Source organism: Pseudopipra pipra, chromosome 5 (genome assembly GCF_036250125.1).
Source record: "Pseudopipra pipra isolate bDixPip1 chromosome 5, bDixPip1.hap1, whole genome shotgun sequence".
NCBI lineage: Eukaryota > Metazoa > Chordata > Aves > Passeriformes > Pipridae > Pseudopipra > Pseudopipra pipra.
Genome location: NC_087553.1, coordinates 13,561,954 through 13,574,263, shown reverse-complemented (window position 1 = coordinate 13,574,263; position 12,310 = coordinate 13,561,954). Strand labels below are relative to the sequence as shown.

At 39.5% G+C, this 12,310-nt stretch overlaps 1 protein-coding gene and 1 long non-coding RNA gene across 26 annotated transcripts in view; one reads left to right on the top strand and one right to left on the bottom strand.

Annotated features, from left to right (window-relative positions):
• Positions 1 to 12,310, top strand: part of CACNA1C (calcium voltage-gated channel subunit alpha1 C) — a 480,151-nt gene that overhangs the window by 142,509 nt on the left and 325,332 nt on the right. The window lies entirely within an intron of this gene.
• On the bottom strand, positions 3,047 to 5,743 carry LOC135414141 (uncharacterized). The gene is made up of 3 exons (XR_010430597.1): positions 5,427 to 5,743; positions 3,630 to 3,729; positions 3,047 to 3,442 (listed from the first exon to the last, which is right to left on the bottom strand). It is a non-coding gene; the product is annotated as an uncharacterized LOC135414141 (long non-coding RNA).

Genomic DNA, 12,310 nt, shown 5'->3' with positions numbered 1-12,310 from the left:
GACATGCAGTTGAAGGAGACAACCTCAGTCTGTCAGAACAAAACCACCATATCTCACTCTCATTTGCATTCCACGTGCCATGTTTCAATTTTCCATCGTTAAATAATAACTTGTAGCTATGTAGAGTCTTTTATTAGGGATCTCAGGAAGCTTTATGAATATTGCATGAATGAATGGAGCCTAGCAACATCATGCCTGTGAAGTACAACTAGGTAAGAGTCATTATCTCTGTTTTATGCAGGAGCAAGATAGGACACTAAAGCATAGGCAGATTAGGTTCTGAATTTCATCCCCAGACTGTGAAAGCTGTCTCACAGCAAAGCAGTCAACTGTTGAATGTATATATTTGGAAAAGACTGATTTGTATATGCAGGTAACGTGAGTGGAGCTTCAAACTAAAACCTTTTATCTTCAAGGTCACGTAACGAGTTTAATCAGAGCGAGGAAGAGAACCGATGTCTTTAGTCTCCCTGTTCTGTGTTTTAAACCTAAAGCTATTCATTCTCCTTGAAAGACTTAAATTAACAGGGAAGTTGATATACCCCAGTGAGGACTAATCCTCCTCAAAACTTCATGTGGGCTTCTCTGATTTGTTATCTGTGTTTGCTAAATGGTTTTTTTCCCCCCTCACATTGTCTTTTTAGTTGGATTGCTCCCCACTGAGTTGAAAATAAATGTCAAACAATATGACTTAAAGAAAAATCCGTGTGTTCCTGAACTGTCTGCTTTCCCCAGGAAATACTAGCCAATTAATAAAGCAGAATGAGGGAGTTTGCCTAGGGAGCCATCATGAAATGAGGAGTGTGTATAAATACATGCACAAAGAGACACATACAAACCCATTAAAAGAACATTTCATTTGGACAGGATCTACTTATCAGCGTGGATATTTATGAGGCTCTGTAGAGCATGGACAAACACAAATCATGTGGAGGATGCTATTTGGAAAGGCTAATAAAATTTTCCTTGTATATATATTTTTGTTACTACAGAAGGAATCATCATGAAGACCATGAAGCTGTTACTGGTTAAGTCTCTGCTGCAAAAGTTCCGAAACAGACATTTTTCCCCAAAACACTTAGGAGGATGTTATGATTCATTTATATACTACCATTTCCATACTAGAAGAAATTTCCCTTTGTCATCCAGCTTGAGTATCTCCCTCTGACCACCTTCAGTAACAGTTGTAACTTTCTCTGTGGAGATCTGCTCTGATTTCCAATGACACTTAATATTAAGATATTTCCTTACAGCTAATGAGATTTCTGGCTGAGATTCAAACCCAAATTTTATGCATTGACTTTGCACAAGTTGCCTGTGTTGTTTCCAAGTGATCTGTGCACATCACATGTAATTTATGTTCATCTTCTGATTACTCATCCTTATCTCAGTCTTCTCCACCTAAAGGCTAGTAAGTATTCTAAGATAGAGTTATCACAGCCATGCCATGTGGGAAAACTCAGTAGTAAGACTCACTATTACAAATGCCAGACTGTTCGAAGGAATATCTCACTTCCTGAAATCTTAGGGATTACTTGTGGCAGAAGCAATAAAAATCTTCTTTAAAGTGATTTGTGAATTATTAAATAAATTTCTTTCAAACTGCTTTATTACTCATAGGAATTGTATCAATCAACAGTGAGAGCTAAATTACTAGATCAGTCAGAAAATATTGTTGCAGCTGAAGAATCAATGCTAATTGAATCATTAAGGCATTATTACATGAAACACAAATACCTCAGGATGATTACTCTTTCCTCTGCCTAACCTATAGTCTACCAAAAAGACATAATGCCAACAATTGTAATGTTTGATTGTTCTCTTAAGCATCATATTTTCTCAATATAGTATTTTTCTCTATTGGTGTCCTTTTGTTTATAAGTCTCCTACTAGTAAATTAGAAAAAAAAACAACAAAAAAGCTGAGCTTAGTTTAATGCAATGCAAATACATTTTCTCTGCAGTTCAAAGGCCAGACTTGCTTCAACCAGACTCCCACTGACTGCAATAAAGTTCAGAGCTGGGAGCATTTTTAGCTTGACCTATTTTTGTGTTTTTGAAGAGCCTTGTCATTCCTGTGTTGGTTGAAGCAAGGTTGGATCTCCTGGAAACTGTTTACAGGCTGTACTAAGACAGATATTGATTAAGGGAACTCCGTGCCTTGGCTCTCCTCTACTTCCCTTTTCACTGACGGCCAGAAAGGTTGGCTTTTAGTGCAGGTGATGAAGGATGTGGGTGCTGTCATCATCCTTGGATTTATCAGGCTCTGGTCACACAGGATGAACACGGATGATGTGGGATCTCCTGACTGCTGTGCAAACCCTCTCACGTGAATATCTACGGTCAGTTTGCTGGACTTTGTTGCTGTGAGATTGAACAAACATTTCTCTGTCCTGTGGCTCCTGTAATGTCACTGTGTCATGGCTGAGGTGTAGTGGCAGATGACAGCCCGTGGATTACTGACGTATATGTGGGTGAGAAAGTGAGTTAGTGTGAGTGTTGGTGCGTACGTGCTGGCAGCGGTGCTGAGGATAGTGTTTAGGTGGGTAGATGGAGGCTTGCTGGGGTAGATGGGAATAAGAGCATCTATGTGAGAAAGTGTGTGAATATGTAGGTTAGAGTAGGTTCGAGGCGGTGTTTTTGTTTTGATCTTCCTACTCCCTCTTTTTCTTTTTTTCCCATGAGAAAAACAACTTGGTGTTTAACGTATGTGCTTGCACTCAGCGGGATTTTGATATACAGGGTATGCTTTTTTCCCATCTTCTTCCAGTAGTCAAACCTGCTCATTGTCTGTCAAAGAAACCCAGGGTATTTCCAGCCTCTTGATTTCTCATTCTCATAAATCAGGAACATAATTTTGGTGTATAAGTCAATTTCTTTTGCAAACCGACACCTTCCACTCCCATCAAGGAGTTTTTCAGTAGTGTTTTTATATGGTTTTGTGTAGTCATTACCTATATTTTTATATGTAGTGCTTTTGTATGTTTTTATATAGTGATCAGCTAAAGAGCTGAATGGAGCTGGAAAATAATAAGTCAAGGAACCACAGAACCCACAACATATTCTTTAATTCTAAAGTTCATTGGCTACATTAAGAAGATTAATGAATAAAAGAGCTTGGTGCCAGCAAAGGCCTGGAGTGCACCTTTTGAATTGCTGTTAATGTAATTTAATGGGTAGAACAATACAGCTGCATCACTTCTTTTCTGGTTGTTGGATGTTTTTTTCCTATTAAAGTAAACATTCTGTTTTGTATTCATGCCAATGGCTCTGCCACAACCTTTCCAGGCAGTTTGTGTGCCAATCCAACGGATCAGCTGGGAAATTTATGAGGTACTTTTTTCTTTCTCAGTCCTTTCCACATTTCTCCTCCTCATCGGTGCCCCAAGCCAGTGGTCTCCAAGTTCTGTAATCACAGGACTGCAGCTGCTCATCATCCCAGACTGGTGTGTGATATGGAGCAAGATGCAGTGGAGAGGCAGCAAAACATCGTGCAACCCTTCTCGTTCACATCAAAATATATCCAAAGATTTTTTTTTCCCCTCCCCTCCGCCCCCTTCCTTCACTCCAATTCCCAGGCCTGTATAACCCAAGGCAGTGCAGTGTGACAGACATACATCCACATCTCACCTGATTTCTTGTCCTTGTTAGGAATTTCTCGTCCTAACCCCTGTTTGCAGAAGTTGGGTTCTTCTGTTTGGCAAACAAACAAATCCATGTGAAGTTCCCTCTGTAGTGGAATAGAGCAATTATTTTAAAGTACCCACAGTAACAGAATAATTTTAGAGGAGACATTTCTTGGCATATCAGACAGTTAAGAAATAATTCCCTAGGTGGAAATTCAGCTGGGATATGAGGCTAAAAAATGCACTCTGAATGCATGGGGCTTTTTAGGAGAGACAGAGATCTGATACAAAGATTCTGCTACTGAAAAGTGGTCCCTAATTACAACCACAAAATGTTTCAAATGTAGCCAAATTGTAGAACTAATGCACTAACAATCCTTACAGTACTTTATTTTTTTTGACTTGGATAGTCTCCATTTGGAAATGGCCTATTCCCACCTCATTCACCTCGAGGTACTACTAAATAGAACAGTGAAAACAATATAATCAAATCACAGACATTGGGGGGATTTAACAGTGATTTACTAGCTCATCTGTCTTGTGCATTTCTCTTTTTATCTTTCCAATAAAGACCTATCAGCATTTTCTTCAGATCCCCCCCCCTTCATGGGCCCTGTGGCTAATCCTACTGGCATTATTGAGATTTATTCCATATTTTCAGTAGGAACAGGATTTGATCTATAAAGAGTGGACAAAATGTTTAAAAGGAAAAGGAAGAATTCTAAGATCTCTTTCAAGTTAGTTACAGGTGAAAAGCTCTAACACACATAAAAGTGAGGCCAAGGATAAAATGGAAAGAAGGTTTTGCTGCTGAATACTGAAGAGTCTAAAAATACCACAAACAATATCTAAAGATAAGGATGAAGAAATCAACACAATCTTTTCCATCATCTGTGATTGTGAAAAATGTCAAATCCCAAATTCCTTTTACAAGTATTGTTCAAGACCTTCCTGGCTCTAAAGCTTGTTCATTTCTCTTAACAAAATAAGTATATTTTCCAGTTGATTTTAAGAGGTTTTATTCCCTCCTGCAGTGCTCCATGTTTGAGTATCAGGTCTCAGAAATATTTCCCCTGTTTGTACATGAAAAATGGAAAGAAGAGTGAAATGTGCTTAGCAAGAACAATGAAGTTAAGTCCTGTTTTCAAGCTGCACCTTCAGAATGTCACTCCATGTTCATATTTAAAATGTGGCACTTAGGCCACATTCTTAATATCATTTTCCTGAGGGCTGCTGGGGAGATTCAATCCTCACACCCAGGTAAGGTCAAAGATGGTCTTGCCTCCTAATGAAGTCTAACTTTGTGAACTTAATACTCTTCCATTCTCTTTGCTGCCAAGCTTCTGTTCACAAGATACATCATCTGCTCCTTCCTGCCTCTGTGGGTGTACAGTGCACGAGAATTGGGTTTGACACATACCTGGATGATGCCTAGCAGAGGACATGTGAATCTAAGGAATGTTCAGAACAGAAACAGTCCACGTATTTCTCTGTTTCTCTTTTTACCCTGCTTTCCTGATTTTTCACTCTGTCCCTTGGTTCTCCTCCAAAAATAAATCTGGACACTTCCTCAGTTTCTGAAGTGCTTTGATATTAAAGGCTTCTTCCAGCAAGTCAAGTTAGCTCCCTATAGTAAATCCTAAAGAAATGCTCAAAGAAAACAGATGATTAATTTTTTCAGTGTTGGATTCTCAGAACCTCTTAGACTGCAAACAGATCATCTAGGCCATGCAAATCAAATCTCCCATGAATTCAAACCTAGTTTCTAGGTAGTCTGAAAATAGTTGTCAAATTTTCTTACCATTTTCATTTAGATGGGCAGCTTCTGGTCAGCAATTCCGTAAGACCTTGGGTATTGACCTTCCCTGCAAAATTTTTCCCTGGTGTTAAAAAAGCTGTTGACTGGGATTAGTGGCAGCAACAGACTTTCTGCTCAGTCTGGTGCCAGTAACTGGCTGTGTCGAAATCTTGTATGATGAAGTTGTACGTAGTGAGATCTGTCTGGAAAGTGCCCTTTGGACCAGCTGTGTGTACTTGCTGAGAATGGTTTGAGAGGAATGTTTTGAATGGATTGTGAATGAAAAATAAGTTTACTGAACTAGGCCTGATGTGAAACATTCAGATCAACTTCACCGTTATGGAAAGACAGTAGGAAGCACTGACTCCCCATTTGTTTTCCATGACTGTCTCATTCTGTGTCCTGTAACCTGTGAGTGATCTGTGCAGCTTTTGTCCCTTCCTAGATGCAACTGTATTATGGCAGTGTAAGATCACAGTCCAGTTGCTCTCTCTTCTGCATCCTACTTCCCAGGCTTTGGAATTCAAAGGGAAAAAATATCACCTACATCTTTATAGGGGCAGTCGTGCCCCTGACAATATGCAGTCCTACTCCAAAGATGCTGGAGCAGCTCAGGATAAGGAAAAAAGGAGAATGGGCTGTTGGCAGATAATGTGAGATATGAAAAGCAGTCCAGGTAATTTATTGAGACCAGTGGTTTAAAAAGCAACCTGTGTGTGAACTGTGTGCTGGGTGCCCTCCCTTCTGCTGCTTCTCACCCCTGTCCGCAGATCTCTGCCCAAGGGCTCAAGTTAGTCAGAAACTCCTCTGTCCTCCATCCTTCGGGCCCAGCCTTCTCTGGTGTGTTTGTGGGCTTTCTCTCTCCACTCCTGCTTCTTCCATCCTTCTCCCAAGCTGGATGATACTCTGATATATTCTCTATGTCCGTGACTCTTGGTGGCAACCTTGGTGGGGAGTGCAGCAGCTCCCGGCTGCTCTGGCTTGCCCCTGTTAGCTGTGATTTGCCAGGGCTCACACGCTGTGTGACATACAGCAGGCTGCAATTATTTTCTTCCCCTCTGCTTGCTGCAGCACAGACCCATGGCTGGCTGGATGCTGGCCAGGGCAGTTCTCTGCCTGCTGGTGGTTTCCTTGTTTAAATACTGTTCTCAGTGGAAGAGCAGTTTGGTGATAGAGAATCTGTCCCAAAGCGTTTACTGTGAGCTTTCCAAATCAGTTCTCTTAATACTCTCTGTGAATTGATTAGCTTTTGCTTTTTTACAGGATGGTGTGACAGTGCATCATATTGATGTTGGGACATTGAGATGCTTCATTATGCAGAGCTGCGTTTGCTGTCTCTGTTGCTGAGTGAATACGTGGTTGGATGTCGGTCACAGTCCTCAAATCCTCCAATAGTTTTTGCTTTGCTTGAGCACGGATCCTGTGACAGCATTAATTAAAACTTAGAGGTTCCAATAATTTAGGTACAGATTCTGCCGTCAGCTATCTGTGTACTTTTCACAAACAAGCAAGAACTCTGTATTTATTTTAGTTTCATCTATCCTCATCTTGCTTTGATTTTTCAGAAAGGCAATTGCTATTGAAATTCAGTGCAAAAATAAGGAATAGAAAAATATAGAAACCTTCCTTAAAATTCAGCTCTGGATAAGGCCCTGAGTTTTCCCCTTCTCAGATTTTACTGGGGTATCCCTAACTCACAGAGGCTCAGTTCCCACAATCCTATCTCAAGAAAAATTCAGATTTAGACTTCAACCCTCCTGAGCTATTTTGAAATCCAGAAGCACCTAAAATGGCTTAGGCAGAGTCTCCATTTTGGGATAATCATCCACGCATTTTGCATTCCTCCTCAGATTGTTTATGCTGAACATTCTCTTAATCTCACTGCTGTAGTGCTATTTTCTTTGTAAGAAATAATAAATCAAGCTCGCGGTGTTTTCTCCTCTGCCACCCACCTTTAGTCCAAGGCCTGTGCATAGTGAGCAGACCCAGCTTCAGTGATGGTGCAGGAATGCCTGGAATCTCTCTGATCTGTTTCCAGGGAACATTTTGCCATGGCACAGCCAATGAGCAAGGAAACTTTCTTCTTCTACCTTGTAGCAAAGCCCTTCCTCCTCTCAGGCTCCTCAGTGCATTCAGCTTCCAGCTGCAAGTGAAGGGCTGTGTCCTTGGTGCCAAGGGGCCTGACAGGTGATATCTGCTGCCAGCTGGCACCCTGCATAGGAAATAGGTCATTATGGAAAGGTGGTGGCACTGCCTGATGAAGGAGAGCTCTTTTCTTCTCCTGGCACCAATCCTGTTATCTGCATGGAGGCTTTGCTCTATCCAGTGAGAGTCAGGAGTGATGCTCGGGCTGTGCCTTTGATCTCTGAACATTCCTGAGAGCAGAGTGTGGGGTGAGGAGTAAGGGCAGATGATGCTTCTCATCCCCTGCATGGAAGCCAGAGAGCAATGCTAAGTGTTCTGCCCAGGGAGGGGGAAAAGACTAACTGATGCTTGAATGTTTGCTTGAATGTACTTCTGTGCAAAGGCAAATATTTGAGATACTCAGATGATAGAAAATTCAAGCGATATAATTAGAAGAAAATCTAGGACCAGGCCTTAAGTAAAGTTTAAAAGTGTGATGAAAATTAGGCTTCTACATCTTTTATCATCCCAGGTGGGGAGCTACTGAGATCAGTGCTTTTTAAAACCACACAGCCTTTCTAAATATTTAAATATGAGTCAGAAGCTTATTTTCGGAAACCTGGTTATGGAAACACGTAGCAGAGCAATACAAATATTTTTTCTTAGTCCTCCTTTTAATGAAGATGGCACTGCTTTGCACTTCTTCAAATTGTCTATGATGTCCAGCAGTTTGACTTCAAAACAGACTTCCTCAAGTGTTTCACTGTCTTTAATACTGAAAGCTGTATCATATCCTTGTTAGGCAAAACAATATTATTACTTTTGTTTTAAGAGTAAGGAGCAGAATGATTAAATTGATTGGTCAAATCTGCTGAGAAAGTTGGTGGTAATGCTTCAAAAAGAAGGAATCTTAGCTATCAATTTTAATTTTTTGAAGTTTTCAGCTGTTTCTGCCTTTAGAATATTTTAAATGGTAGGTTGGGTTGGGTTGGTTTTTTGTTGTTTTTTTTTTTTTTTTATAGACTATAATTTGTTTTATTTGAAAGACTACAAGTGAAATTATTTTATTCCTTTGGTTCAAAGTGAAATTCTAATTGCATACAAGTATAAAAAACAGGACTATTTATGGTTTTTTTCCTTTTTCTTCTTGGCTACCAAATACTCTTTTTGACTAAGAAACAGAGAAAATGAAAGGAAGTAGAAAATTAAGGTTAAGGATCTTGTGGAAGGGATGCTTAGTTACATACTCCTCAGACTTGGACATTGAAAAAATCTAGGGGAAAATTTTAAAGCTGTAAAAATTAATTACTTCCTCTTATCCAGTTTGCATCCTTCTGATGATGAAAGAAAGTTTGAAAGTTCCTTCTGGGTTTTTCTTTTTCTCTTATATTAAAGTTTGTGTTCCTTACAGAGAAGTTAACTGACAAAAGATAATGAAAAGACATTTGAATTTCCTCTTTCCAAAAGTGAAAAATATAATTATAATTATAAAGAAAATGTTTTCTAAAAACAATCACACTGACTAAAATCAAAGTTTCAACCAATATCCAAATAATGTATTCTTTTTCTTATCAATTTTTTTTTCTTTTAGCTGAAGTCTGAGGCTTCTGTCTAAATCAAGCCAGGAAATTTAATTTTGAAGTTATAATTTTTGTTTCAGAGAAATAAAATTTTCAATAAGCACTGCCTTTCTGTCAATCTTTTGGACAATATTAAGTAGATATATTGTCGTGCCTCAGCTTTGGTGGATAAATGTTCACTCAATGAAAGGATGATGTACAAAAAACTTTCATTTGAAAGCATTAATTTAGCTCCATTGAAAGTGGTGTCATATCCATGGATTTTTGTAATGGATCTTTGAAATCACACAGTTTTCAGGGGAATGAGGGAGCAGAGAGTTCTATAGAGGAAACTAATCACAAACATGTCTCTGCTACATGTGTGAGCTGTGGTAGGGGGTTTTCCAAATCTAAGCTCACCAGAGGAAAGAGTAAATGAAATAAATTATTGAAAGATGGGGCAATAGCAGCCCAAAGCAATCTGCATTAAAACTACTGGAAAATATATTTTTGTGCTGAATTTGGTAAATATTTTCAATTTTATGAAATTCAAAATAATTAAAGCCTAGATATGTAATTCTCCTTGAAACAGATTGTATCTATTTATATATATAAAATGATAGGAAAGATGTCACCCAACTTGAAATAAGCTTCCAGCTTTTAATTTTGCTTGGGGGAAAAAAGAAAAAAGTTGTTCCACATCAAGCTTAAAAAAAAATGTTTCCAGCTATACCTAAGCTGAAAAACCCAGCAAGCATTTCTTTGGCTCTGAGGAGAAGTTTGCTTTCTATCTATCAGAAAAATATCTGAATTAGGATACAAGATCCACAGTGTAACTTCATTGTCTCCTGATATCTCCCTTCTCCAATGTTGCTGTGAGTTCCTCCCTTGTATTACTTACCTGTGCTTTCTGCTTTCCTGTGGAACTCTCCACAGTTACACATATAACCAGAGGGCAGCTGCTGGCAGGGGACCTGAAGGCATTAAACAAAGTTTTTCACCACATCACTCCCCCTCCATCTTCATGGTGTTGCCTGTTGTGGCCAGTCAGGACTTCTTGGTGAAGGCTGAGAACATCTGGCAGTAAAAGCAGCTGCTGTTCCAACAGCACAAACCACATGAGTCAGATGAGAGTCTCTCTCATATCGATGGAATTGAAAGGGCCATTGCACACCCATAAAAAATTTGGGTTCTGTTCAGCAGAAAGCAATGGTGTAACACACACATTAAGAGCCAATTAAAGACAATGTCATTATAAGCAATATTCTTGTTGGATGGCTAACACAGCTCTGTGACTCTGTCTTATCCTCTTATGTTATGTTGAAAAACTGATTATTCTGGTGCCAAAGGATAAAATGCTCTGGAATTTAGTCCATTTTATCTTATGTCTCAAGTGCCAGTGCCTGGCTGCCACCACTTCTGTGATATTTGGAGTTCTGCATCTATGGACTGTTTCAGAATCAAAAACATGCCCCTCTCAGTAAGTGATAAAATAGTTCCTTGGGCTGGGTACTCTATTTGCTTTTGCAGCTTTAAGGGTTTAATTCTACACACATGTAACAATAAGGTTCAATAAGAACTTATTAAAATGAGATCACAATCATTTCCAAGAATCAGTGTGCTCAGGCCACTGAAGCAGTGGAATACACAGCTTTATACTTGGCCATGTCTTTATGCAGATATCTGAGCAGGAACTCATCTCTCCCCATTGCTAAAAACAAAACTTGATGGGACGATAGAACAGCCACATGTTTCCTTGTCACAAATTTTGTTTCAGTTTTGCCCACCTTAATTTACATCTTCATTGGAAAAGGTTTCTGAAGGCTTGCATGGAGCTTCCAGATGGGAGAAAGGGGAAACCACGTATTCAGGTTCCATCTCTGCCTTATGATATTATAAAAGTTCACTTATATTTAAACACGATGTAGAAATGATGTGGAGGGAGCAATGCTTTGTGTAAACATCACAGACTCTGTAGCTGGTTTTGTTTCTCCAAACCATGGAAGTTTCTAAGAAATTTCAAATACATTTTTTAGTTCAGTAAGGACATCCCACTATTTCTCTTAGGAGAAAGGCAAATGTTTGATCAGGAAATGGAAAAATAGGAAGGGATATTGAGCCTTTCAAGAGTCCAAAAATAAACGTTCCTGTTCACTCTGCTCTCAAAAGGTATGTGCTCACACAAACTAACAAGCACTCCTTTGGGAGAGTTAGCACATGAGGACATTTTTGTGGCAAGCTGATATTTTTTGGCCCAGCTTCTGCTTTGGCACCTGTTTGACCTGGCAATTTAAGCTCCTTTCTGAAAAACAGGGCTTGTCTGTCTAACGGTGTTGAAAATTGGAATCTCAGTGGGAATTTGTGATCCCAGCAACTTGTAAACAGCCTTTGTCCTTCCACATATGTCCTCCTAACCCCTGCAGAAGTTAAAATGTACAGGAGCCTCCTAGGCCATGACTTGTGCCATTTCACTGACTTTTCTTTTATCACCACAGGTAATAACAAAAGCAGTGAAATGAAAGCTGTAACAAGCTGCTGCTTTGGCATAATGGTTTGGACATACTTTATCCATAGTTAGTATGCACCTGCTGCACTCAGACAAACACCCCAAGCAGGGACAAGAATAAAAAATATGCCCAATACATATCTGAAACCAACACAAATTATCTTTGACATTTATAAGATGCTTACTACACTGTACATGTGTTCCCCACATCTGGAATGTGCTGTCTGTTGGTAGCACTGCTTTGAATCTCATCTTTCTTTTATATTAAAAAAAAAAAAAAGTCTTCCTGCAGTGCTGGGAAAGGTAAAGAAGAGGAGGTGTAATGGTTTTTAGATGAACAAATAATGAATTAATTCAATGCCAGGGATCTGTTTCCCTTACCTCTTTAATTTTCAGTTACTTGGTAAGAATTAGGAGCAACAACTCAGGGAGGGTATGGTTGGATTTGCCACCCTGAATCAAGCTGTTGGTCCCTCGAGTCCCATCATTCCTTTACCCAGGAATGATGATCATTTGCAGCATTAGAGGAGCATAAAAAACCAAAACCCAAGAAACCCACCAACATTCAAGGCATGCAGTGATCTTTCTGGGGTGAGGAATGAGACTGCCATTCCCACCAAAGGGCATTTTGGACACCAGTGCACTTTCACTGTTCCAAATGTAGTTGATAAAGTTATCCAACTCAGCTTGTCCTTGTG